The following is a 13,101-nucleotide window of genomic DNA, read 5'->3' as shown; positions in this document are numbered from 1 at the left end:
TACCTTGAAAGCATTTATTTCCCAGATCAAGGCTAACACAGCAAGCAAGGCATAAAGGCCTCCGGCTCTAGTAGCTAGGAAACAAACGACGGAATGTTTCTAAAGATGAAATGTTTAGGGGAAAAAACCATATAAATGTAAATGGAGATGCTGCTCTCAGATTCTAGAAATTCGGTTGCTTTCACTACTAACTGCAAAAAAGGAAGGGCTCTTGGGTAAGAGGGCTGTGGTAGAGAGCTAAGATTAGTGATCTCTAATGGTCTGGCCAGGCTGCAGGGAAAACAAAACAACAATAAACAAAAAAACAAGAATGCTCCCATATATAGACGCAAGTAAACAGGCCGCAGAGTATGACCACACACCAAAACTCCCTGTCATGCTCGGGGTCCGAGGCAGCCCCTCAGCCGTGGAAACGGGGCAGCACCCTTCTTCCTGTGACAACGGCTCCTTCTCCACTCTACTGTTTCCTCTGACTCGCATTTTCTGTTAACCTTCCTCTTGGAATCCTTTGACAATGACTCACACGGCAATAGGCTAGTCAGCAATACCACAGCCCTCCACAATAGATGCTGTGTAGGAGGCAGGCAGCTCGGCGGACGGTCATCTGCACCAGTTTTTTCCTTTCTCTGTTCAGGGAGGATTTGCTTTTCAGCCACATTTCCCTCAAAACACAGCCCTGACAGGAGATGCTTACTGCACAGATTTCTAAACGATGAAATGATCTGAGTTTGGCTACTTGGTCATAACGAAACTAAAAACAGTAAGATGAAAAAACAAGAGTGTGATCAGCACACCTACAAAAAACAACTTTATACTTGGGTGAAATCAAGAGATCAGAAAAAAAAAGCTCAAACTAATATTTTCCAACCTTTCACTAACAGCTAGGGCTAAAAACCACATGTTTTGAAGGTCTTGCACTGTGTTATTATTAGAAGTCACAATTCTATTGATACTGATGAGTCATTTGTATCGGCGGAAACCATGCACTTCCATCAACATCATGTTACACAGTCACTGTGGCTTGGCTTTTTCTTTATTACTGGTCAAAGCTGCTTCAGAACGCTTATTGAAGCTAAAAAAAAGAAAAAAAAAGGAGGAGAAATCCTCAAGGGTGTGCAAAGCTTTCCTTTTCCCCAGATGATCTCACTTTAATCATCCTTCTCAAGACAGTTTAGGATGATCTGATCAACTTGTATCTACAAAAGGAAGTTTATTTAGAAACCTCAAAAAAAGTAACATTTCACACTTTCGGATGAAAATAAGCAAAACTAAACTCCAAAAACAAACAGTGAAACCATCTCTGAAAACACATGCCAGCTTTAAAATGACCTGAGGTGAGGTTTGTTTTTTTTTAAACTTAATAACATGCAACAGATATAAACAAAACCTGTCATTTCTCAAGGACTCGAGCCACACAAAACAATGTCAGGCTGGCCACTCCGTGCCCACTCCCCGGCGTCCCTCCTCAGGGCACACGTGTCACGCAGGGAAGTGGGTCAGGTTTCAGTTACACCAAGAAAACCTAAAGGTTCAAGAAAGTTCCTTCTGGTGCTAAGGAGGAAGTAACAGCACGTTCCCTTTCCTTTATGATCATCCCCTCCTCCTTCTCCCCTAAGATTCCCAGAAAATGCAAATGAAGCAAAAAAAATCCGTTTTCCTGAGGGATTCCCGGAAGTGCTGTGACTCTTAGGCAGTTTCTACAAAGGTAGAAATACTCCCAATTTTCTACCTTGCAACCAAAAGGCTGTGTTTGGCTGCTGGAAGGGGAAGGGAACGCAGCTCAGCAGTGACCACAGATCTGAAAATAGCCTCCCAGCAGCTAAGCGGCCCCAGCGCTCTCCACGGGCGGCGCTGGTACTGTGGGCAGTTTACAGTGAGGCCAGCTGAGGCTGCAACAGCTGCATGAGTCAGCACGCGCCTCTGGTAGGAAACTGCTGACAGGCTAAATCACTCTTGCATACATAAGGTGCACACACCTACCCAGCAAAAACAAAAACAAGGTACATGCAAATCAGCAAACAGGAACCTCTCTACCCTTGCAGTTCCCATTTTCCAAGGTTAGACTGAAAATATAAATAATCTATGCCACTGCTCAAAAAGTAGTAGTAACAGCTAACAATAATTAACAGTGGTAATAAATAAACAACTTGCTTTCAGTGTTGTGACGTGGGGAACAGCTGCATTCAAATCTCATGAGCCAGTTAACTTTAACTGGTTTTAATTTTAACTGGATTTAACTGCTTTTCCTCCCTTCTGAAAAATCAAAATAGTTGCCATATCGACCACAAGAACTGGTAACAGGCAAGCACAGTTCCTGTTTTTCAGAGGGGACTTACTTTCAAACCCACAATATCAAGATGCTTAACATAAGTGGAAATTTAAAATTTACTGTTTGATGTGGGAGACAAAACTGTACACTAATTCAGACCCCACAAATGTTATGGAGCAATCACATCTCAGGCTGTGTCCCACGTGTCTTTCCTCTCTGTTCTCATTTGATACAAGATCCAGAAAACTATAGGAAAACTGGTTGTCTGGAACTCAGAACACACTTTTCCGTAGAAACAATGCCATGCCAGGGAGATACTGTTCCAGGATATTCCATGACGGTGTCTTGAATTTAAAATACGAGAGGTTAAATTTGCAACTTAAAAAGAGAAAATAATACTGTAACAACATGTAGTTCCAAAACCAATTAAAAACTAAAGTAAACACTCTCGATTGACTGTGTTTGAGGAAACGTCTAAATAGAGGAAGATGAAGGGACAGTTTTCTAAATGAGACTTTTGGACTTTTTAGTTTCACTCTGGTCCTTTAATACGCTTTAAATGGTTAATTTCACTTTACAATGCATGGCGTTCTCTTACTTTGGCATAACGTATCATTAGAAAAATCTTTATATTTATCAGTTGTGAGTACAGGTTTTGTTTTTGTTTTTTGCTCCAAAAAAACTGATCAAGATTTGAAAGAGAAAATAGGAAGGAAGAAAGGCTACAAAGAGGAGATACTAGAGAGAGGGGAACAGAAAGAAACGGAGTCGGGGAGAAAGGAAGGCACGGAGGCATAACTAAACTATGACAAAGGAAAGTAGGAATTAGAGGGAAGTCCACCATTAGACAGTGCACTCCCAGACAAGGGGGAACTCTTCACACCCAGCTAAGTGATCTGACCCACAGCAAAGGCAGAACGACACACGGAGTCCTGTGGGACAGTTCCACAGACTGGCACTAGATGGCGCCATCAACTCAACATAGCATGGTTGCTGGAGCAGTTTGCGGTGGGGGAGGGGTCGTACGAAAGGCAGTTCAGACTCTTCACAACTGGGATTCAGCAGGCAACACCTCTATCTAAAATAAGCACAGTTTCATTAATCAATCAGCCTCTCCAGACGTCCAGATGTCACCATCATGCCAACAGTACGGGCATACCAATTTTGAAGTAAATTTAGCAACGCAATTTTTATCAATAAAACGGTGGGGCTGGGGAGGCAGATGAGTGAGATGCACTGCTTTTTTTTTTTCTTTTAAAATTCAACATTTAAGGATAATAGAGTATTTCAGAGTTCACTGCGACTGACTGACAAAAATTCCTAATTATAGACCAAGTAGCTTTCCCCTGAAGCGCAGTTTAAATGTCAAATAACACACCATCTTGCTATACAGGTTTATGTGATCAGATGCAGTGTCTCATTGATAAATGCAGTATAACATTAAAAATCATCTGCCCTTTATATTTTTAATATTACAGTGGGTTACATCCTCTAAGCTGTTTGTCTATATTCTCTGTCCAGGGTTGGATTTATAAACAGCCCTCTCTCCACTCAGAAATTTCTTCCCATCCACCAGGTTACCAGTGTGTGAAATTCTACTATTCCCATCTTCAGGGTTTCACTTCTTTGGCTTTGTCTCCTATGAATATGCTGATGCCTCAGAAAGAAGTAATGCACTAGGTATACTCAGTTATTTATACCTAGTAAAACTGTGCTCATAAAACTCTTTTCTGAGATTGGTTTTGAAAGGGTAGGAGGGGGCTAGTTAAGGGCACTGGGTGGCCCCAAGGCAGCAAAGCACGGAGTGAAGGACAGAAAGAGGACACTGGGAGAACTGAGAGCAAACCTTGCCTAGCTCCTTTACAACTGCAGCAAGGATCATCACCCCTGACGCCGATCTTCCCAAGGAGATATATGAAAAGGAAGGGTTAACTCTAACCATGTCTACAATTTCCTCTTGCTGAATGGGTAATAATATCTTTTATAGTTAATTTCATTTTTTTTCACAGTTTGACTCTTCAGGGCTCATTCATTTGCATAATATGGAATCTTGAACCCTATAGATATTCTACAAATCAATGCAAGTAATTCTCATACTAAATCAGCAGCTTTAATTTAAGCTCATCATTGTTTGCATAGAAATCTTTATGCACTCATCTGCTTGATTTTTTTAATCACTTAAAACCTCCAACAGACACACTAAGCGTCTCCCCATTTAGCCATCTCCAAAATTTGAACTAAATGCTGAAAAATAAGCACAGTGCATTCATACACTCAATCATTTCCCAAATTGAGCTTCAACCATATGCTTAATGCTCCAACAGCTCCCAAGAATAATGTCTCTTGACTAAAGAAGACAGTTGGGTGTCCGGCCCAGGGCAGAGCTGAGTCAGCATTCTAAACGGTGACCCTGCAACCCAAGGTAAGCGGGGTCACTGCCAAGCCAACCCCCTAGCTGAGTCCTTTAAAACTATTCAGGTCTCCGGTTGAGAGTTGCAACATGCTAATCTGGCAAGATAATCTCTTCCTGAAATTGACCAGAATGAGAGCAAAGGTTACCTGCTTTTCTCCGTTACTAGTAGCTAATATTTCTCATTAGGAACTCCAATGGCATTGGTTTTGAATGAAATTCTTCCTCTTCAGTAGAATAATCTACCTATTCTAGCAATGTTTTCTTTCACCTTTTCCTACCTCATCCAATAAAAAAGCTAAAAACGAATTCTTCCCATAACAAGAGCATAGGAGCATGAGCTACAGAAAAGCCAGAGGGCCAGAACCAGGAGATTCACAGTCTATGTCTAACTCTTCTTTTGCCTTTTCATGTCATCCATTCTACTCTCTGATCCCTAAAGGGACCCTTAGACCTGAGGAATGCAATTATTGGAAAGTGAATCACGTGCAAGACAAGAGAGAGATTCACTCAGGTTCACTGTGAAACTATTTTTCAATTTTATCTTTCAGAGAGACATCAACAAAATACCCAATATTTCGGAGTGAGTTGGCCTATATTTCCACTTCTGAGAACTGCTAGAGACCGTTCTGACCTCAATGAAGAAGAAAAGGAAAAGGGGGGCGGAATAGCATGGTGGTTAAAAGAACAGGCCCTCCAGTCAGACATCTAGTTTCCAATCCCAGCCCCACCACTCATTAGCTGGGTGACATCTGTGTCTTGGCTTCTAATGGTCACACCTAGTTCTGGGTTGTTAGGGGGATTAAATGAGTTAATATGAGTAACACATAGGTAGCTCCCAACACAGGTCAGCTATCATCAAAGAAAAAGAAAATACAGGGGTTTTAGCATATAATGACTTTAGTAAAGTCAATCTGTCCTACAGTAAAGTCAACTGACACTGTCAACACTCCTGGATTATGCTAAGAATGGTCTAAATCATCACCGTTGGTCTGCAGAGGCTGGAGACTCTCCTGTTCTGGGGGAAGCGGGGGCTTCAGACAGAAGCTGGACTCACATTTGCACTAAAGATCCTTGTCCAGCTGCCACACGTAGCCAACTGGGACAGAATGCCTGTGTAGCTCTAACCATTCAAATGTTGTCAAAATGACCCTAAATATGTTCAAAATAAGAATGCTAACGTGCATTTTTTCCAAGGACGGAAATGAACAGTATTCTTGGCAATTAATTCTGTTTTTATCAGGTTCTAAAGACAGAGGTAAATAAATCAATTCTGGACTCTGTATACAGGAACCATTATTTGCCAAAATGGTCCCAGGGGTTATATCCTGGTTTATGCAACACTCCAAAGGGCCAAAGATAGTACTGAATTAACAGAATTAGGGGGCCAGGGGGAAAGAGCCGGCCCCAAGTTGCAGATGGGCCCAAATGGCAGCTCACTCCACAATTCCTCAGGGAGGACTGCCCCAACTTCCCAGCCTGATCAAACCCCTCCATTATATCCTCCAGTGCATAGAATATCTTTCCTTCATAGAATTGGCAATGCGTTATCTGTTACTATCTGATTAATGTCACCCCTCCTACTAGGTCGTGTGCTTCATGAGGGCAGAGACCAGGACTGGGTTTGCTCCCCACCAGCCCCATGATCTCCTAACACCATGCCCGCCACAGAAGAGATACTCAGTAGATGTTTGTTTAGTGAATGACTGAGGCATCTGTCTCTAAAGAATGGCATTTCTGGACACTTGGCCCATTTGGGGGCATCCCCGAGCTTCTGCTGCTTAGGAGAATAGAGGATGGGAAGAAAATAAAAATTGCTGATAACCTACAGATCTACGATGTTAAGGAAATTTTCCGAGCACGCATCTTCACTTTGTGTGTTCCTACTTAAGAATGGGAATAAGCACGCTGGGGTCTCCCAACTTTAAGCTCCAAAGTGAAAATCTAAGCCTTCTATGGGTTAGACTCATGGAGAGTCCGAAGGAAATTCCTGAAGCATCTGCAGAAAGTGACGGGAAGAGAGAAGAGAAGGATGGTGCAAGACTGGAGCTGAAGGAGGACTTGGAAACTCAAAAAGCTTTCTTCTGAATCTAACCTGGAGTTTGTCCACATGCCAGCTGCAGGCTCAGGAACAACTGAAGACAATTATGAGAAGTATGGGAGGACTGGAAAGTGGAAAATTTAAATGCTTTGGAAAGGAGAAGATGAGAGCAGACACAAAGACGAGAGGGAGCTGGCAGCCAAGCCCCAGGTCTCAGGGGCATCAGCAGTGCGTCCTACAGCCTTCAGGAGAGGAACAAAAAGGTCAGAGAGGAAAACGACATAGCTCAGAACCAAAGGACAATTTATTATCAGGCTAAAGAGCAAAAGAAAAGTTCACCAGGGGAATATGCTGGAGAAATGGTGATTATGAAGTCACTGGGGAAGACAGAGACATTTTGGCTATAATTCCAATGACTAGAATGAAAGAGTACGTGAAATGCTTTCAGACTGGGGAGATTTATTATTTTGGAAAAAACAGCTCAAGGAAAAACAAAGGCAGAATTCCTGCCTGATTTTTGACGTAGTGCCACTAGTAGGACAAAGTTCAATTTCCATATTCTTCAGAAAAGAAATGGACCTTGAAAAGGACATAGTGGTGATTCTGAGGATACTTCCAGCTTCAGGGGAGCTGAGGAGCATGCTGCTAGTAAAGATTAAGTTTCAGTTTTAGGTACACCGACATTTGAAATTAACAAAAAGGAAAAGGTAAAAAAAGGGAAAGGAAAAACCTGGAATTGACAAAGAAAAAATTACTTTTCTATTAAATGTCCTAGACAAAAAAAGACGAGTAATATTCTGGGCAATCTTACCAAGTTTACAAAATGTTTAGTTCAGTTTGGACTTGAAATTTGTAAATATTTACCTAAAATTTAAAGATGCATCAGGAATAGGTTATACACTGTCACTGACAATACAGGAGTGACTTTCCGTCATTCCTGAGGCCTTGGTGCTGCTTTTTCTAATGTGGCTTCAGCTCTGCCAAAAGCTTCTTATCTTCTTTCCCAAAGAAATGCCAAGTTTTGCAACCAGCTCTGACTTCTGAACTGCTAGCACCTCTGACAGGGTCATATGTCACTGGAGTTTCTTCAACATCCAGATAGGGAAAGGAGAGGAACAGGGAGGCAGATACAGTGTCTGCTCTCTGAATCGCAGATTTTGACAAATACTTTGCATCTCATATTGCTCTCTGTTTCTTGGATGTGAAGGTAGGGACTGTGTTCTCTGTAAGCTAGGGTCCCTACTTGACACCCAGTCATTGACTCAGGGCTGGACTGTGTATATAAGATGGGGAAATAATCTTTAGACAGTCAAGAAAACACAGACTGCATGCAGATGAAATTCTTTGCAACGTAAAATGAGAACTGTCCTCTTCTGTAGAAGGGGCACAATGCCTACTTCACAGGGTGGCTTTGAGGAGTCAATGAAATAAGTAATTTCTTGTATTCTCTGTTAAAAAGAAAGCGATCAATCCCTGAGTGGGACTCAGTGTCGATTTCAAGTTCTGTTTCTTAGCATCTTTCAATTTTCCCACTAGCTGTGATCATTCATTTGGTGGAGACTCACACATCCTCTACTATGTGCCAGGCCTTTAGAAAACAGCCAAATCTAGAAATAGTAAACAATAAGATGTTTTAGCCCATTCCGTGGTGGAAGACAGGCAGCCTGCAGGTCAGCTCTAGCTCTTCCATATGTTCTCATCCAATATTTAAAAAAATTTTGAGCTAATATTTAAAAATTAGGGGATTCCACATAAAAACCCAGATATCCAGCTTCCCTTGGAAAGTCAGGCGATATGGCCACACGAAGCCAGTATTCCCAGCCACTCCTGCCTGGCAACAGTAGACGACAAGGAGCTGAGACAGAGTAGCGGTTGCCTGCCACTCCCCGCCAGGCCCCCTGCTCACCAGGACCAGTGAAAAATGAACATGAAGGGCCCTGTGTTCAAGAAGTATTAAGGAGTTCAAGAAGACAACAGCAGAAGATTAAACCAAGTGTGAGGCCCTTCTGAGCAGGGAGGGGGACCCTGTACAAAGGGGGCAGGTCACATGCCCATGAAGCTAGTCCTGCTCTCCACCCCCTCAGTCAAACAGGAATGATATTTATCTAAGTGTTCTGTCATTCATTCAGCAAACAAGCCAGACACCATACCCCTGAAATCGGAGGTACGAAAACTAGGGCAGTGGATGGAGCCTGGCACAGCTGAGCTGAGAGCCACTAGGATCTCTCTCCTCCCTTGTTACGGCTGGATCCAGACCAGAAACACTAAGCGCGAGTTAATCCAACTAAAATTAAACTGCTCCCAACAATACAGATTGGCCTGAGCCCTTTTGTTGGCATCACAGGAGCCTCGATCACAATTCTGAGTCACAGCTCACAAGCGCTAATGAATAAGTCCCGTCGGCTGTGCAGACAGTGGGCCCAGAAGTGAAGGGCTGGCCTAGGAGAGATTTGAACATGAACCTGACCATCTGGCTCTCTGCGACTCACTTTGATCACAAAATGAATTGCAACAAACTGAAGAGCACATGGCTAGAGTTAATTGTCTCATCTGTAACCTGAACCTACTTTTAAGCAGTTATTATTACCCTTGATCAGGTGGAAACGTTTCCTACCATCACTGCAGAGTACATTTTCCTGAGGAACTGTAATGGATCATTAAATTCCATATCTGAATAACAATACTTTGCACTCTTGCAGTGCCTTTCATCCAGGGACTTCAAGGCAGTTTGCAAACAATTAAGCCCCTCGCACAGCAGCCAGAGGTGAGCAACTGGAAGGGACTTGCCTGAAGACACTGAGTCGAAGGCATAATTCAATAGAGAATAAATGGCTTCCTCCCAGGCACTAGTAATACTGAAAAGTGAATTAGGGGGGTCCTGATTCCCTCCTTCTCTTTCGCCTTATTCCTTCTTCTCTATGGCAGATCCTCACATGGAACATACAAAGAACTGACAAGTAACTAACATGTGCCTTCATAATTTAGCTAAGAGTTCAGACATACACTCACATGAGGAGAATGTTTTTCCATACATATAATCCTGGCATATACAATACGAATTGACATTTCAATCCACCTGCAGAATCGACATACACCAGAAGAATTAACTCAACACATTTACGATTTCCAAATGGCAAAGCTAAAGCCTTTCAAAATCCGAAATGAAAATATTGCTCTGCACAAATAACGTATGCTCTAACAAAAGTACTTTATTCCATGGTTGGTGTATTCCATTTCTGGGACCCTCATTTGAATGATATTCAGGTTTCAGGTACAGCAAATAGGATGGAAGTGGGCAATCGATGCATTTTTTTTAAACCAGAATACTAGAAGGGAAAAACATTTCAGCCACTCAAAGTTTTGCGGTGAAATGATAAACTCCTGAAAAACTGATTTTATAATGGAAATGCTGACAGACCTTTCACTGCAGCAGTTTGAATGCAACGCTGTAATTTAGCGATCGCTCTTACAGACTAAAGACTAATTCTAACAAGATGTCATTTTGACTCACTTTTATTATTACCTGCAAGAATGAAAAATGCCGTTTACTCGAGAGCTGCTGGAGGGGGCTACAGGGTGGGGCAATCTCGCATTTTAAGCGAGACGCCGGCTGCCTTACCAAAATAGCCCTTTCCACCGAAAGAGTGGCAGCCTTTCACGCTCAGCTTCTTTCATGTCAGCCAGAGCCTTCGCAGCTCGACATGCCTTTCCTACATGTTACATTTTAATGATCTGAGAAAACCGTTATCAGAGTTAACATCTCTAATTTTACTCTAAACAGACAAAAGCAAAATATCTCATTAGGCATTATCTCCGCCAAGGTTCCCACTAGGCAGGAAAGGATTTTTATCTAAAGTAATTACCCTTTTTAGTTAAATACACTCAACAGATGAAATCTACACAGAGTGAGAGACTGCAGCACTAGACGGCGAAGGTGAAAACCGAGGAACGCCGCGTCTCGCCACCCGCGCCGGGAGTCTGCGGCTCCGTCGGGGGTGGGGCGCCCTCATCCCTCTCGTTTCCCAGGGGCCACGGATCGCGGCGACCGCGGTGACCCGGCGGGCGAGCTGTGAGGCGCACCTTCTCGGGCCACAGACAAAACCATCAGGACAGCGGCTGCGCCGGAACTTCCCCCAAGTTGTCAAACTCGCCTACACTCGAGAGGGCGCTGGGGATACCCCGAGCGCCCATGACCCCCGAATCCAGGGTTGCCCGGTCCCTTTCACACACATACACCCGGCCCTCCCCGTTCCTTCCACGGTCCGAGTTTCTGCAAATCGTCGGCCAGACCGAGGTCGCCGAGATGCTCACTCGAGTCCCCTCTCGCGGGCAGCTGGGGTAGTCCATGAGCGCCGCCCGCCGCCCTCTCCATCGGCGCTGGGCTCCTGAGTACCCACGGGCGAGAGAACTGCGAGACTCACAGGGCGCCTCGGCATGGGGAAGTGGAGAGGTGGAGGTGTCGCCTGGATAAACTCCCCCCGAAAGTGGAGCTTCTGGGGCTTGGAGACTGAAGTGTGGGGAGGGAAAACAGGGTGTGTGCATATGTGTGTATTGCACTTTGATTTCATGCAGACTCCTGTGGGGAGGGAAGTGCAAGGTTTCCCTCTCTGAACGCGTGAGTCCTTCGGTTTGAGCTCCCAGGGACGCATTCCGATAACTCGGTCATTGGCTAGTGGGGATTCCACCCAGCGCGCAACCCGAGGTCCGCGCTGCGAGGCCCCCAGCCTGCCTCTTCCTGGGACCCTGAACTTGGGCTCTGATGCCCCGCCAGTAGCGGTGGTCCCGGCTACCCGGCGGCGACTGACAGCTGAGCGCAAAGGCGCGGCGGCCGCGGCCCTAGTGGAGCAGCCCCGGGCGCGGACGCCGCGGGCAGGGAGGAGGCCGCCCGGCCTGGCGCGGGGATCGCGGGGACCGGGGCGCCCGGGTCTCGCGGGTCCGGGAGCAGGGCCGTGGGTCTGACAGCTGCGCCGGCTCGCGCGGACACGCGCCTCCCTCCAGCCCGCCCTCCCCACGCCTGACTTATTACCCTCTGCTCCTCCTCCCCCTGCTGTTCCAAAACACCCGTCGACGCGAGCAAAATACACTGCCGCCTCGCCGCTGTAAACAGCCAGGCGAGAGAGCGCACATTCGCCGCGGCGCGTCGGCCGGCTCGGCTCCCACCCCCTTCCCGTTCCTAGAAAATGCCATAACAGCGGCCAGGGCGCTCGGCTGGCGGCTGCGCACCGGGCAGCCGCGGCTCCCTTGCCGCTCCGCTTCCCCACGCCTCCCCGCCTGCCCCGCGCCCCCCGCAAACTTGCCCCGCCGCCCCGCCCGGCGCCGGGGCCCGGGGCCGGGGACTCACCTCGCCGAGAAGTTTGCGTCCTTTTCCGCCTCCTCTTCCCCGCGTCTTCCCAGCCCGCAGCCCCTCCCGGCAGCCGGCGCGGTGGGCGGTTCGGGGGTCACCGAAAGCTCGCGGAGAGGACGCGCATCACATGGCAGCCGGTTCCCAGCCCCCTGAGTGTGCCGAGGAGGGGGAGGGGACGGGTCGAGGGCAGGCCGAGGAGAAAGCGAGAGCCCGGCGGCGGCGGCGGGAGTGGGCAGGCGGGGTGGCGAGGGCGGCGGCGAGCGCAGCCCCGGCGTGCACGGTCGCTGCTGCTGCTGCTGCTGCTGCTGAGGCGGCGGCTGCTCGGCGCTGGTTGCTCCTCGCCGCGCGGCTCGCGCTCTCCCCGGAACGCCCACACTCTCAATCGCTACATTGTTGACATTCGGCGCTGACGTCACCCACTCCCCATTCACAATAACTTTACGGGAGCCGGGCAGCGCACCTCCCCGGCCGCTGGGGCGCCGTACGCCCGGCGACTAGCGTAAGCCGCTCCGCGAATGGCGCGCCGGGCGCTGGGGCGGGGGGCGGGCGCGCGCTCCGCCGACTCGCGGGAGGGGGCGCGCCTCACGCCGCCGCCGCCGCCGCTCTGCCCGCTTTGTGCGGCCGCGCGGCTGGGAGGGCAGCCTGCTCCGGGCCGCGCTCACAGCCTGGCGGGGGCCGGCCTTGCACGGGTCTCGCAGGGGCCTTGAAAGACGAGGGCTGGGGGCTAGTGGGGCGGGGGGGAGTGGTGAGAGCTGGTGTGGCACGTGGGGAACGGGGCAGAGCCCAGGGCACTACGTCCAGGAAGGGGAGCAGGACTTCGAAGCCTGGGATTCCTGGGTTGTCTAGCGTTTCCCAGGAGGAGCAGGAAAAGATGCTCCTTGGGCCGCCGCAAAGCTGACCGTGGCCCGTCTTGGGTGGGGGTGGGGCAAGGAAGAGTAGCTCCCCACCCAATACCAGTGTTGGTGTTTGAATCCTTTCCCGGCCTGTCCTCGGCCTGTCCCGCCGAGAGAGCCTCTGAGCCCTCACGCCAGGGTTTT

The 13,101-nt window shown here is 47.5% G+C and overlaps 1 protein-coding gene across 1 annotated transcript in view; it reads right to left on the bottom strand.

Moving 5' to 3' along the window:
* The window catches only part of BACH2 (BTB domain and CNC homolog 2), a 322,647-nt gene extending 310,367 nt beyond the window's left edge, over positions 1-12,280 (bottom strand). Inside the window, exon 1 of the mRNA XM_058566621.1 lies at positions 12,062-12,280. The gene's annotated coding sequence lies outside the window, so the exon portion shown is untranslated. The remainder of the gene's footprint in view (positions 1-12,061) is intronic.
* Between the last annotated feature and the right edge of the window lie 821 nt (positions 12,281-13,101).

Source organism: Diceros bicornis, chromosome 23 (genome assembly GCF_020826845.1).
Source record: "Diceros bicornis minor isolate mBicDic1 chromosome 23, mDicBic1.mat.cur, whole genome shotgun sequence".
Taxonomy (NCBI): domain Eukaryota; kingdom Metazoa; phylum Chordata; class Mammalia; order Perissodactyla; family Rhinocerotidae; genus Diceros; species Diceros bicornis.
Note: the sequence above shows the minus strand (reverse complement) of the source record. Positions and strands in the feature narration are given on the sequence as shown.